General features: G+C 40.9%; 1 pseudogene across 1 annotated transcript in view; it reads right to left on the reverse strand.

The window, feature by feature from the left end:
- LOC306655732 (transport and Golgi organization protein 1 homolog) overlaps positions 1-8917 on the reverse strand; it is a 29273-nt pseudogene extending 20356 nt beyond the window's left edge. Inside the window, exons 1-2 of the transcript XR_013767022.1 lie at positions 8305-8917; positions 8078-8197 (exon numbers count right to left, since the gene is read on the reverse strand). The product of XR_013767022.1 is annotated as a transport and Golgi organization protein 1 homolog (transcript). The remainder of the gene's footprint in view (positions 1-8077; positions 8198-8304) is intronic.
- Positions 8918-9182: the final 265 nt, after the last annotated feature.

Consider the following 9182-nt stretch of genomic DNA (forward strand, 5'->3'; position numbering starts at 1 on the left):
TTACCTAAAATAATTTTCCTCCGATTATGTTAAGTAACTATAAAGCAGAATGACCTATAGTACAAACCTAAGTATGTTTAAGCATATATACATATACATATATACATACACATACATCTATGTACACATACACACATATATAGGCAAATTCTGCTCAGAAAAGACTAAGGAACAAAAAACTTAATAATATGTCTCTGGAGGAGTTGGAAGATGGCGGCCTAGAGGGTGGCTGCATTACGTGTTGCTCCAGAACTCAGGATTCAAGAGAGGAGATATTGAGACGCTTGGGACCAACTCAAAGTAGCCGGGTGACTCTGACCCCCTGGGGGGGCACCCCGGATGGGACGGGGGTCCCGGAACGCAGGAAACTTTGTGAAGTAGAACTGCCGGCGAGACGCCCCTCCCCCCGCTGGAGCGCCATAGAGGAGGCCGCTCGACACAGCGCTGGGACTCGGAGCAGCCACTGGGGCTCCGGCGGCTGCCCGGGGGAGGAGTGGCGGGGAGAACTGTGTGGACTCAGGACACCGGGGCCTGCCCTGAGGAGGAGGAGAGGAGCGTGGCCACTTGGATTCGGAGAGACTGCGCCAGAGCTGCAGGCGGTTGCCAGAGGAGAAGCCGCGCGGCGAGCTGTTTGGAATCAGAACGACGCTTCTGAACACCGGGGCCTGCCCTGAGGACAAGGAGGAAGAGGAGCAGCCGCTTGGATTCGGGTGACTATACGGGAACTACAGGCGGTTGCCAGAGAAGGGGCTGCGTGGCGAGCTGTTTGGACCCTGACCACTTCTGAACCCCGGGGCCTGCCCGGAGGAGTAGGAGAAGGAGGAGAAGGAGCGCAGCGGGTCCTTTGGACTCGCAGTGACTGCATTAGCGCTCCAGGCGGCTGCTCAGAGGAGAAGGCGAGTGGTGAGTTGTTTGGTCTTAAAGTGACAGCTCCTGAACACAGGGGGGCTGCCTGGAGGAGAAGCGTGGTGGGACGCTTGGTCTTGAGGGACCACACCAGAGCTCCGGGCGGTTGCCCAGAGGACCCGTGCAGCGGGTCACGTGGATTCAGAGCCACTCAGAGGGACTGCTCCTGAACACCCGGGGGGTTATCTGGAGAAGGAGGAGGAACGGGCAGGGTCACTTCGACTCGGAGTGATTGATTGCCCCGGGCTACGGGTGGTTGGTGGGAGGAGGAGGCACGAAGTGAGTTTCTTGGACTCCTAGTGACCGCACCGGCATACTGGGCGGCTGTCTGGAGGAAGAGGCCTGTGGCGGGTCTCTGGGACTCAGAGCGATTGTTCGGGGCCACAGGTGGCTGCTCAGAGGAGGGGCCACGCAGCCAGGCGATTAGGTGCAGAACAGGGTCCCAGGATCTAGGAGGCTTCTGGGTGGAAGAGCCGCACAGAGACAGGCTTAGGGCGGAGCGAAGGTTCCAGGCCTATGGGCAAATTCTCTGAGGAGGGGCAGCCTAAGGAGATTCATCTGCGAAGGGTGAGGCTCCCAGGCCCAGGAGGTAGGGCCGGGCCCCTGGAAACTTTGCAGAGGAAGGCAGCCCAGCCCAGGCAGTAGCTGTAAATTGAGGGGAACCTCTAGGAGGAAACTGACCAGCGAGACCTCCCCACCGGGTGAGTCTTCCCTGCTGGGTGAGGTTTCCCACAAGGACGGTAAAACCAGAGGCTCAGGCCCAAACAGGCCTTGCCTCAGCCCACAGCCTAGGTCCCCTTTGGATGACCATTGGTCAACAAGTGGAGGCACCTCTGCCCACTAGCAGGGAATATACCCCACCTGAAGGCCACCACTCCTAGAGAGGCAGCTTCCTTCTGGAGCACCGCATTATCAACCTCCTCCAAGACTTCAGCCTACTGCAGGCTAAGAGGGGATATATATAGAAATCTTCAGGGTCATTGTAAATCAACAGAGGAAATCTGCAATATCTCAGCGGTCCACTGATATCTGAACAACATGAGAAAACAAGGAAAGAAAATGCTGCAAACAAATCTAGATGTTACATCAATAAAACCCAGTGACAGCATGGCAGAAGAAATGACAGAAAAGGAGTTCAGAATGTACATAATTAAAATGATCAGAGAAGCAAACGAGGAGATGAAAGAGCAAATGCAAGCATTGAATGATGAGATGAAAGAGCAAATGCAAGCATTGATTGATCGCACCAATCGACAGTTAAAAGAGCAAATACAGGAAGCAAAAGATCATTTCAATAAAGAGTTAGAGATATTGAAAAAAAACCAAACAGAAATCCTTGACATGAAGGAAACAATAAACCAAATTAAGAACTCCATAGAAAGCATATCCAATAGGATAGAACACCTGGAAGACAGAACCTCAGACATTGAAGACAAAATATTTAACCTTGAAAACACAGCTGAACAAACAGAGAAGATGGTAAGAAATCATGAACAGAATCTACAAGAACTATGGGATATCATGAAAAGGCCAAATTTAAGAATTATTGGGATTGAGGAAGGCCTAGAGAAACAAGCCAAAGGAATGAACAACCTATTCAATGAAATAATATCAGAAAATTTCCCAAATCTGAAGAATGAAATGGAAAATCAAGTTCAAGAGGCTTACAGGACTCCAAATACACAAAATTACAACAGACCCACACCAAGGCACATTATAATGAAAATACCTAACATACAAAATAAAGACAGAATTTTAAAGGCTGTGAGAGAAAAGAACCAAATTACATTCAGGGGGAAACCAATACGCATATCAGCAGATTTTTCAATCCAGACCCTAAAAGCTAGAAGGTCCTGGAACAACATTTTTCAAGCCCTGAAAGAAAATGGATGCCAACCAAGAATCTTATACCCAGCAAAACTTACCTTCAAATTTGACGATGAAATAAAATCCTTCCATGATAAACAAAAGCTAAAAGAATTTACAAAAAGAAAGCCAGCATTACAGAACATTCTCAACAAAATATTCCATGAGGAAGAGATGAAAAACAAAGAAGCAAATCAGCAAAGGGAGGAATTATCCTAAAGGAATTGTCAAATAAAGGAGGAAACAAGTTGTGTCAAACAAATAAATAAACAAAATTTTAAAAATGAACCAAATGACCGGGAAACCAAATCATTTCTCTATAATAACCCTGAACGTTAATGGCCTGAATTCATCAATCAAAAGACATAGACTGGCAGACTGGATTAAAAAGAAAGATCCAACAATATGTTGCCTGCAAGAGACTCACCTCATAGAAAAAGATACCCATAGATTAAAGGTGAAAGGATGGGGAAAAACATACCATGCACATGGACTCAGCAAAAAAGCTGGAGTATCCATCCTCATTTCCGATAATGTGGACTTCAAGCCAAAGTTAGTCAGAAGGGATAAAGAAGGTCATTTCATACTGCTTAAGGGAAGCATAAATCAGCAAGATATAACAATCATAAACATCTATGCCCCGAACAGTGGCTCATCTATGTATGTCAAACAAATCCTTCTCAATTTCAGAAACCAAATAGACCACAACACAATAATACTAGGTGATTTTAACACGCCGCTCTCACCACTGGACAGATCTTCCAGACAAAAATTGAGCAAAGAAACCATAGATCTCAATAACACAATCAATAATTTAGACTTAACGGACATTTATAGAATATTCCATCCAACCAAGAGTGAATACACTTTCTTCTCAGCAGCACATGGATCCTTCTCTAAAATAGACCATATATTATGCCACAAAGCTAATGTTAGCAAATACAAGAAGATAGAGACACTAGCATGTATTCTATCAGATCATAATGGATTGAAGTTAGAAATAAATGAAAGAGTAAAACACAGAAACTATTCCAACATCTGGAGATTAAACAATATGCTATTATATGATGAATGGATAACAGAAGATATTAGGAAGGAAATTAAAAAATTCTTAGAGGTAAATGAGAACAAAGAAACATCATATCAAAACCTCTGGGACACTATGAAAGCAGTACTTAGAGGGAAATTTATTTCATGGAGCGCATTTAATAAAAGAAGTAAAACTCAACAAATAAACAACCTAACACTACAGCTCAAAGCCTTAGAAAAAGAAGAACAGAACAGCACCAAAAGTAGTAGAAGACAGGAAATAGTTAAACTCAGAGCTGAAATCAATGAAATTGAAACAAAAGAAACAATACAAAAAATTGACAAAATAAATAGTTGGTTCTTCGAAAAAATAAACAAAATTGATAAACCTTTAGCCACACTAACAAAGAGAAGACGAGAGAAAACCCAAATCACTAAAATTCAGAATGAACAAGGAAATATCACTACAGACAGGATGGAAATACAAAACATAATTAGAAGCTATTTTGAAAATCTATACTCCAACAAAATAGAAAATTTCGAAGACATCAACAGGTTTCTAGAGACATATGAATTGCCTAAACTGAATGAGGAGGACATAAACAATTTAAATAGACCAATTTCAAGTACTGAAATAGAAGAAGTCATCAAAAGCCTACCAACAAAGAAAAGTCCGGGACCAGATGGGTTCTCAGCCGAGTTCTACAAAACCTTTAAGGAAGAGCTCATTCCAATACTTCTCAAAGTATTCCATAAAATAGAAGAGGAGGGAACCCTCCCAAACTCATTCTATGAAGCCAATATCACACTGATACCTAAACCAGACAGAGACTCATCAAGGAAAGAAAATTTCAGACCAATATCCTTAATGAACATCGACGCAAAAATTCTCAACAAAATTTTAGCAAATCGCATACAAAAACATATTAAAAAGATAGTGCACCATGATCAAGTGGGTTTCATCCCAGGGATGCAAGGTTGGTTCAACATCAGGAAATCAATAAACGTAATTCACCATATTAATAGACTTAAAGTCAAGAATCACATGATTATTTCAATAGATGCAGAAAAAGCATTTGATAAAATACAGCACCCCTTCATGCTCAAAACACTAGAAAAAATAGGGATAGTGGGAACATTCCTTAATATTGTAAAGGCCATTTATGCTAAGCCCATGGCTAATATCATTCTAAATGGTGAAAAACTGAAAGCATTCCCCCTAAAAACTGGAACAAGGCAGGGATGCCCTCTTTCACCACTTCTATTCAACATCGTTCTTGAGACTCTGGCCAGAGCAATTAGACAAACCAAAGAAATTAAAGGGATACGAATTGGAAAAGAAGAACTCAAACTATCCCTGTTCGCTGATGACATGATTATATATTTAGAGGAACCTGGAAATTCCACCAGAAAACTCTTAGAACTCATAAGTGATTTCAGTAAAGTAGCAGGTTACAAGATCAATGCCCATAAATCCAACGCATTTTTATACATAAGTGATGAATCTTCAGAAAGAGAAATTAGGAAAACTACCCCATTCACAATAGCCTCGAAAAAAATAAAATACTTGGGAATCAATCTCACAAAAGAGGTGAAAGACCTCTACAATGAGAACTATACAACACTAAAGAAAGAAATTAAAGAACACCTTAGAAGATGGAAAGATCTTCCATGTTCTTGGATAGGAAGAATTAATATTGTCAAAATGGCCATACTACCTAAAGTGCTATACAAATTCAATGCAATTCCAATTAAAATCCCAATTGTGTACCTTACAGAAATAGAGCAAGCAATTATGAAATTCATCTGGAAGAATAAGAAACCCAGAATAACTAAAGCAATCCTTAGCAGGAAGAGTGAAACAGGGGGTATTGCAATACCAGATCTTCAACTCTACTACAAAGCAATAGTAACAAAAACGGCATGGTATTGGTACCAAAATAGAAAGGTAGATCAATGGTACAGAATAGAGGACACGGACACAAACCCAAATAAATACAATTTTCTCATACTAGACAAAGGGGCCAAAAATAGGCAATGGAGAAAAGATAGCCTCTTCAACAAATGGTGCTGGGAGAATTGGAAATCCATATGCAACAGAATGAAACTAAACCCATATCTCTCACCATGCACGAAACTAAACTCAAAATGGATTAAGGACCTCGGAATCAGACCAGAGACCCTGCAGATTATAGAAGAAAAAGTAGGTCCAAATCTTCATCTTGTTGGTCTAGGACCAGACTTCCTTAACAGGACTCCCATAGCACAAGAAATAAAAGCTAGAATCAACCACTGGGATAGATTCAAACTAAAAAGCTTTCTCTCAGCAAAGGAAACTATCAGCAATGCGAAGAAAGAGCCTACAGAGTGGGAGAATATCTTTGCCAATCATACTTCAGATAGAGCACTAATCTCCAGAATCTATAAAGAACTCAAAAAACTCTACTCCAAGAATTCAAACAGTCCAGTCAACAAATGGGCTAAGGAAATGAATAGACACTTCACAGAAGAAGATCTACAAGCAATCAACAAACATATGGAAAAATGTTCAACATCTCTAGTAATAAGAGAAATGCAAATCAAAACCACCCTAAGGTTCCATCTCACCCCAATTAGAATGGCGATTATCAAGAATACGAGCAACAACAGGTGTTGGCGAGGATGTGGGGAGAAAGGTACACTCATACACTGCTGGTGGGGCTGCAAATTAGTGCAGCCGCTATGGAAAGCAGTGTAGAGATTCCTTAGAAAACTTGGAATGGAACCACCATTTGACCCAGCTATCCCACTCCTTGGCCTATACCCAAAGGACTTAAAATCTGCATACTACAGAAATACAGCCACATCAATGTTCATAGCTGCTCAATTCACAATAGCCAGACTGTGGAACCAACCTAGATGCCCTTCAATTGATGAGTGGATAAAGAAACTGTGGTATATATATACTATGGAATATTACTCAGCCATAAAGAATGATAAAATTATGACATTTGCAGGCAAATGGATGAAATTGGAGAATATCATGCTAAGTGAGATAAGCCAATCTCAAAAAGCCAAAGGACGAATGATATCGCTAATAAGTGGAGGTTGACACATAATGGGGGGGAGGGAAGGGTTAGAGTTAGGGTTAGGGAGGGGGGCAAATATGGAGGAAGGAACTACTGTATAGAGGGTAAAGAGGGGTGGGAGGGGTGGGGGGAAGGGAAAAAAATAACAGAATGAATCAAACAACATTGCTCTATGTAAATTTATGATTACACAAATGGTATGCCTTTACGCCATGTACAGAGAAACAACATGTATCCCATTTGTTTACAATAAAAAAAAAAAAAAATAATAATATGTCTCTGAACAACATATAATCTATACCTCCAAATAAAAAGCCACTTTCTTAACATATGATTGAATGACAAAAATCTGGGAAATACACATATAAAAGACTGAAAAATTACCTCATCTCCTTTTCATCATTTTGCTATATTCCTTTGCAGCATTTTTTCTGTGTGTTTATATAACATACAGTTCATCAACATTTAAATCTTAGTTTCTGCTTTTTTTCTACTTTACATAAAATTGTGAGCATTTTCTGTGCCCCAAAGTCTTTGAACTATATAAAGCTGCCTACTATTCCATTATACGAACATACAATAACTTAAAAATACCCCTGTAATGGATTAAGTTGGGCTAAGTTTTCAATCTAATACACAGTTCCGCTGAAAAACCTTACCAAAAATCTTTAAAGCGTAATTAATTATTTCTTTAGGATAGATCACTAGACATATTATGCTACATAAAAGGATATTTATATAACCTATCCCATCTTTTATCTCACTTTGAGGACTTCTGATACACATGAAACTACTGGTCAGAATGGCTGTAAGAATTACCAATTCTACTAACTGTACCTACCTAATTCTTAATCTTTAGGTTTTGATACAAGGAACTTATAAATTGAAGTTTTCTCATCGAGATTTTTCTGGTTATCTTGTTTTCTTAAGTCTTTACCAACACAAAGATTACACCAAGTTATTTTATAAAGTTAGTGTGACTTCAACCACCAATTTGTGTTTAAGTTAGTAAACTGAAAAGGGGAGGGGCAGTGACTATAAAATACCCCATGCATTATGTGCTAAGGTATAAGGAAGTTTACTCACAAGAATAGTTCTTCAGGGCTGGGGAGATAGCTCAGCTGTTAGAGTGCTTGCCTCGCAAGCACAAGGCCTTGAGCTCGATCCCCAGTACCGCCAAAAAAAAAAAAAAAAAAAAAAAAAATAGTTCTCTAGAAGAAAATGGCAAATGAAACAATTCCCAAGAAGACAGTGAGAAGTACAGGCTTCCAAGGTAGTCCATAAAAATCAGGCCCAGGCTGAACATCTTTGGGCAATGTGGCAACTAGCTGAGATAGACAAGTTAGAAGCAATGAGAAGCCTTATATTCATAACAAAACAGTCACAAAGAATCATCATGGCAATTCTAAAACCACCACCATCATCCGAGAACTACTTCCTCAAAATTCTCCAATAGCTTCTCCGAGAGATAGGATCCTGGCAGTGTCATATTTCTTGTTTGCCTGAAGTGTTTTCAAGTATGATGAGTCTAAATACTTTAAATTGAGCATATATTTCCGTTTGGAATAGGCCCTATCATACTAACACCTGGCTAGAATCCCTCCGTATAATACTTCTCTCATGGATAAACTGGATTTTATGATTAAAAAAAATATGTAAGACAAAAACTTAAATATGTGATAAAACTAATTAATTTTATAGCTACAAATAAAACCATGAAGATAATGAATAATACAAATAATGAACTATTTCTCTAAGGTTTTAAATCATATTTCCATTCTACTCTTATGTAAAAGACAAACGACAAGTAATTCCAGACGACTCTAGAAAACTGGTTTAGATAAGCTACTCTGAATTTAACTTCCTTCTATAAAACTCAATGTCTGATTCTAAATGTGCGCTCAACGGCAGTGTACTAAACACCAGCCCACGCTCCTCTACACCGCCCGCTTCCAGTATCCGAGATAACTCTATTCTGGCTCCACCTCCCAACAGTCTCCACAGGGAGAAGACCTATTGTGACGTCAGCTGCATTTAGGAACGTACCAAGGGGCTTCTCACCTCTCAGTAGTCCGTTAAAAAGTGCAATAAGGAAAGCTTCAAGTACACGCTCACCGGCCTCGCTTAACAATACAGTTCGATCCTGCCTGCCTGGGGCCTGACACACTCCATTTCTCCCTGGCCGCGTCAGTCAGTGCACCCACTCGGCTCAGAACTCAGCCACCCGCCTTCCACAGCGGGAGTCCCGCCCTATGAGGGCTGCGCAGAGCACCGTCAGGGGTCCCAGAAGCTCCGGGTCCCCCGGGGAAGCGG

The sequence above is a fragment of the Sciurus vulgaris genome (assembly GCF_902686455.1).
Source record: "Sciurus vulgaris genome assembly, chromosome: 3".
Lineage (NCBI taxonomy): Eukaryota > Metazoa > Chordata > Mammalia > Rodentia > Sciuridae > Sciurus > Sciurus vulgaris.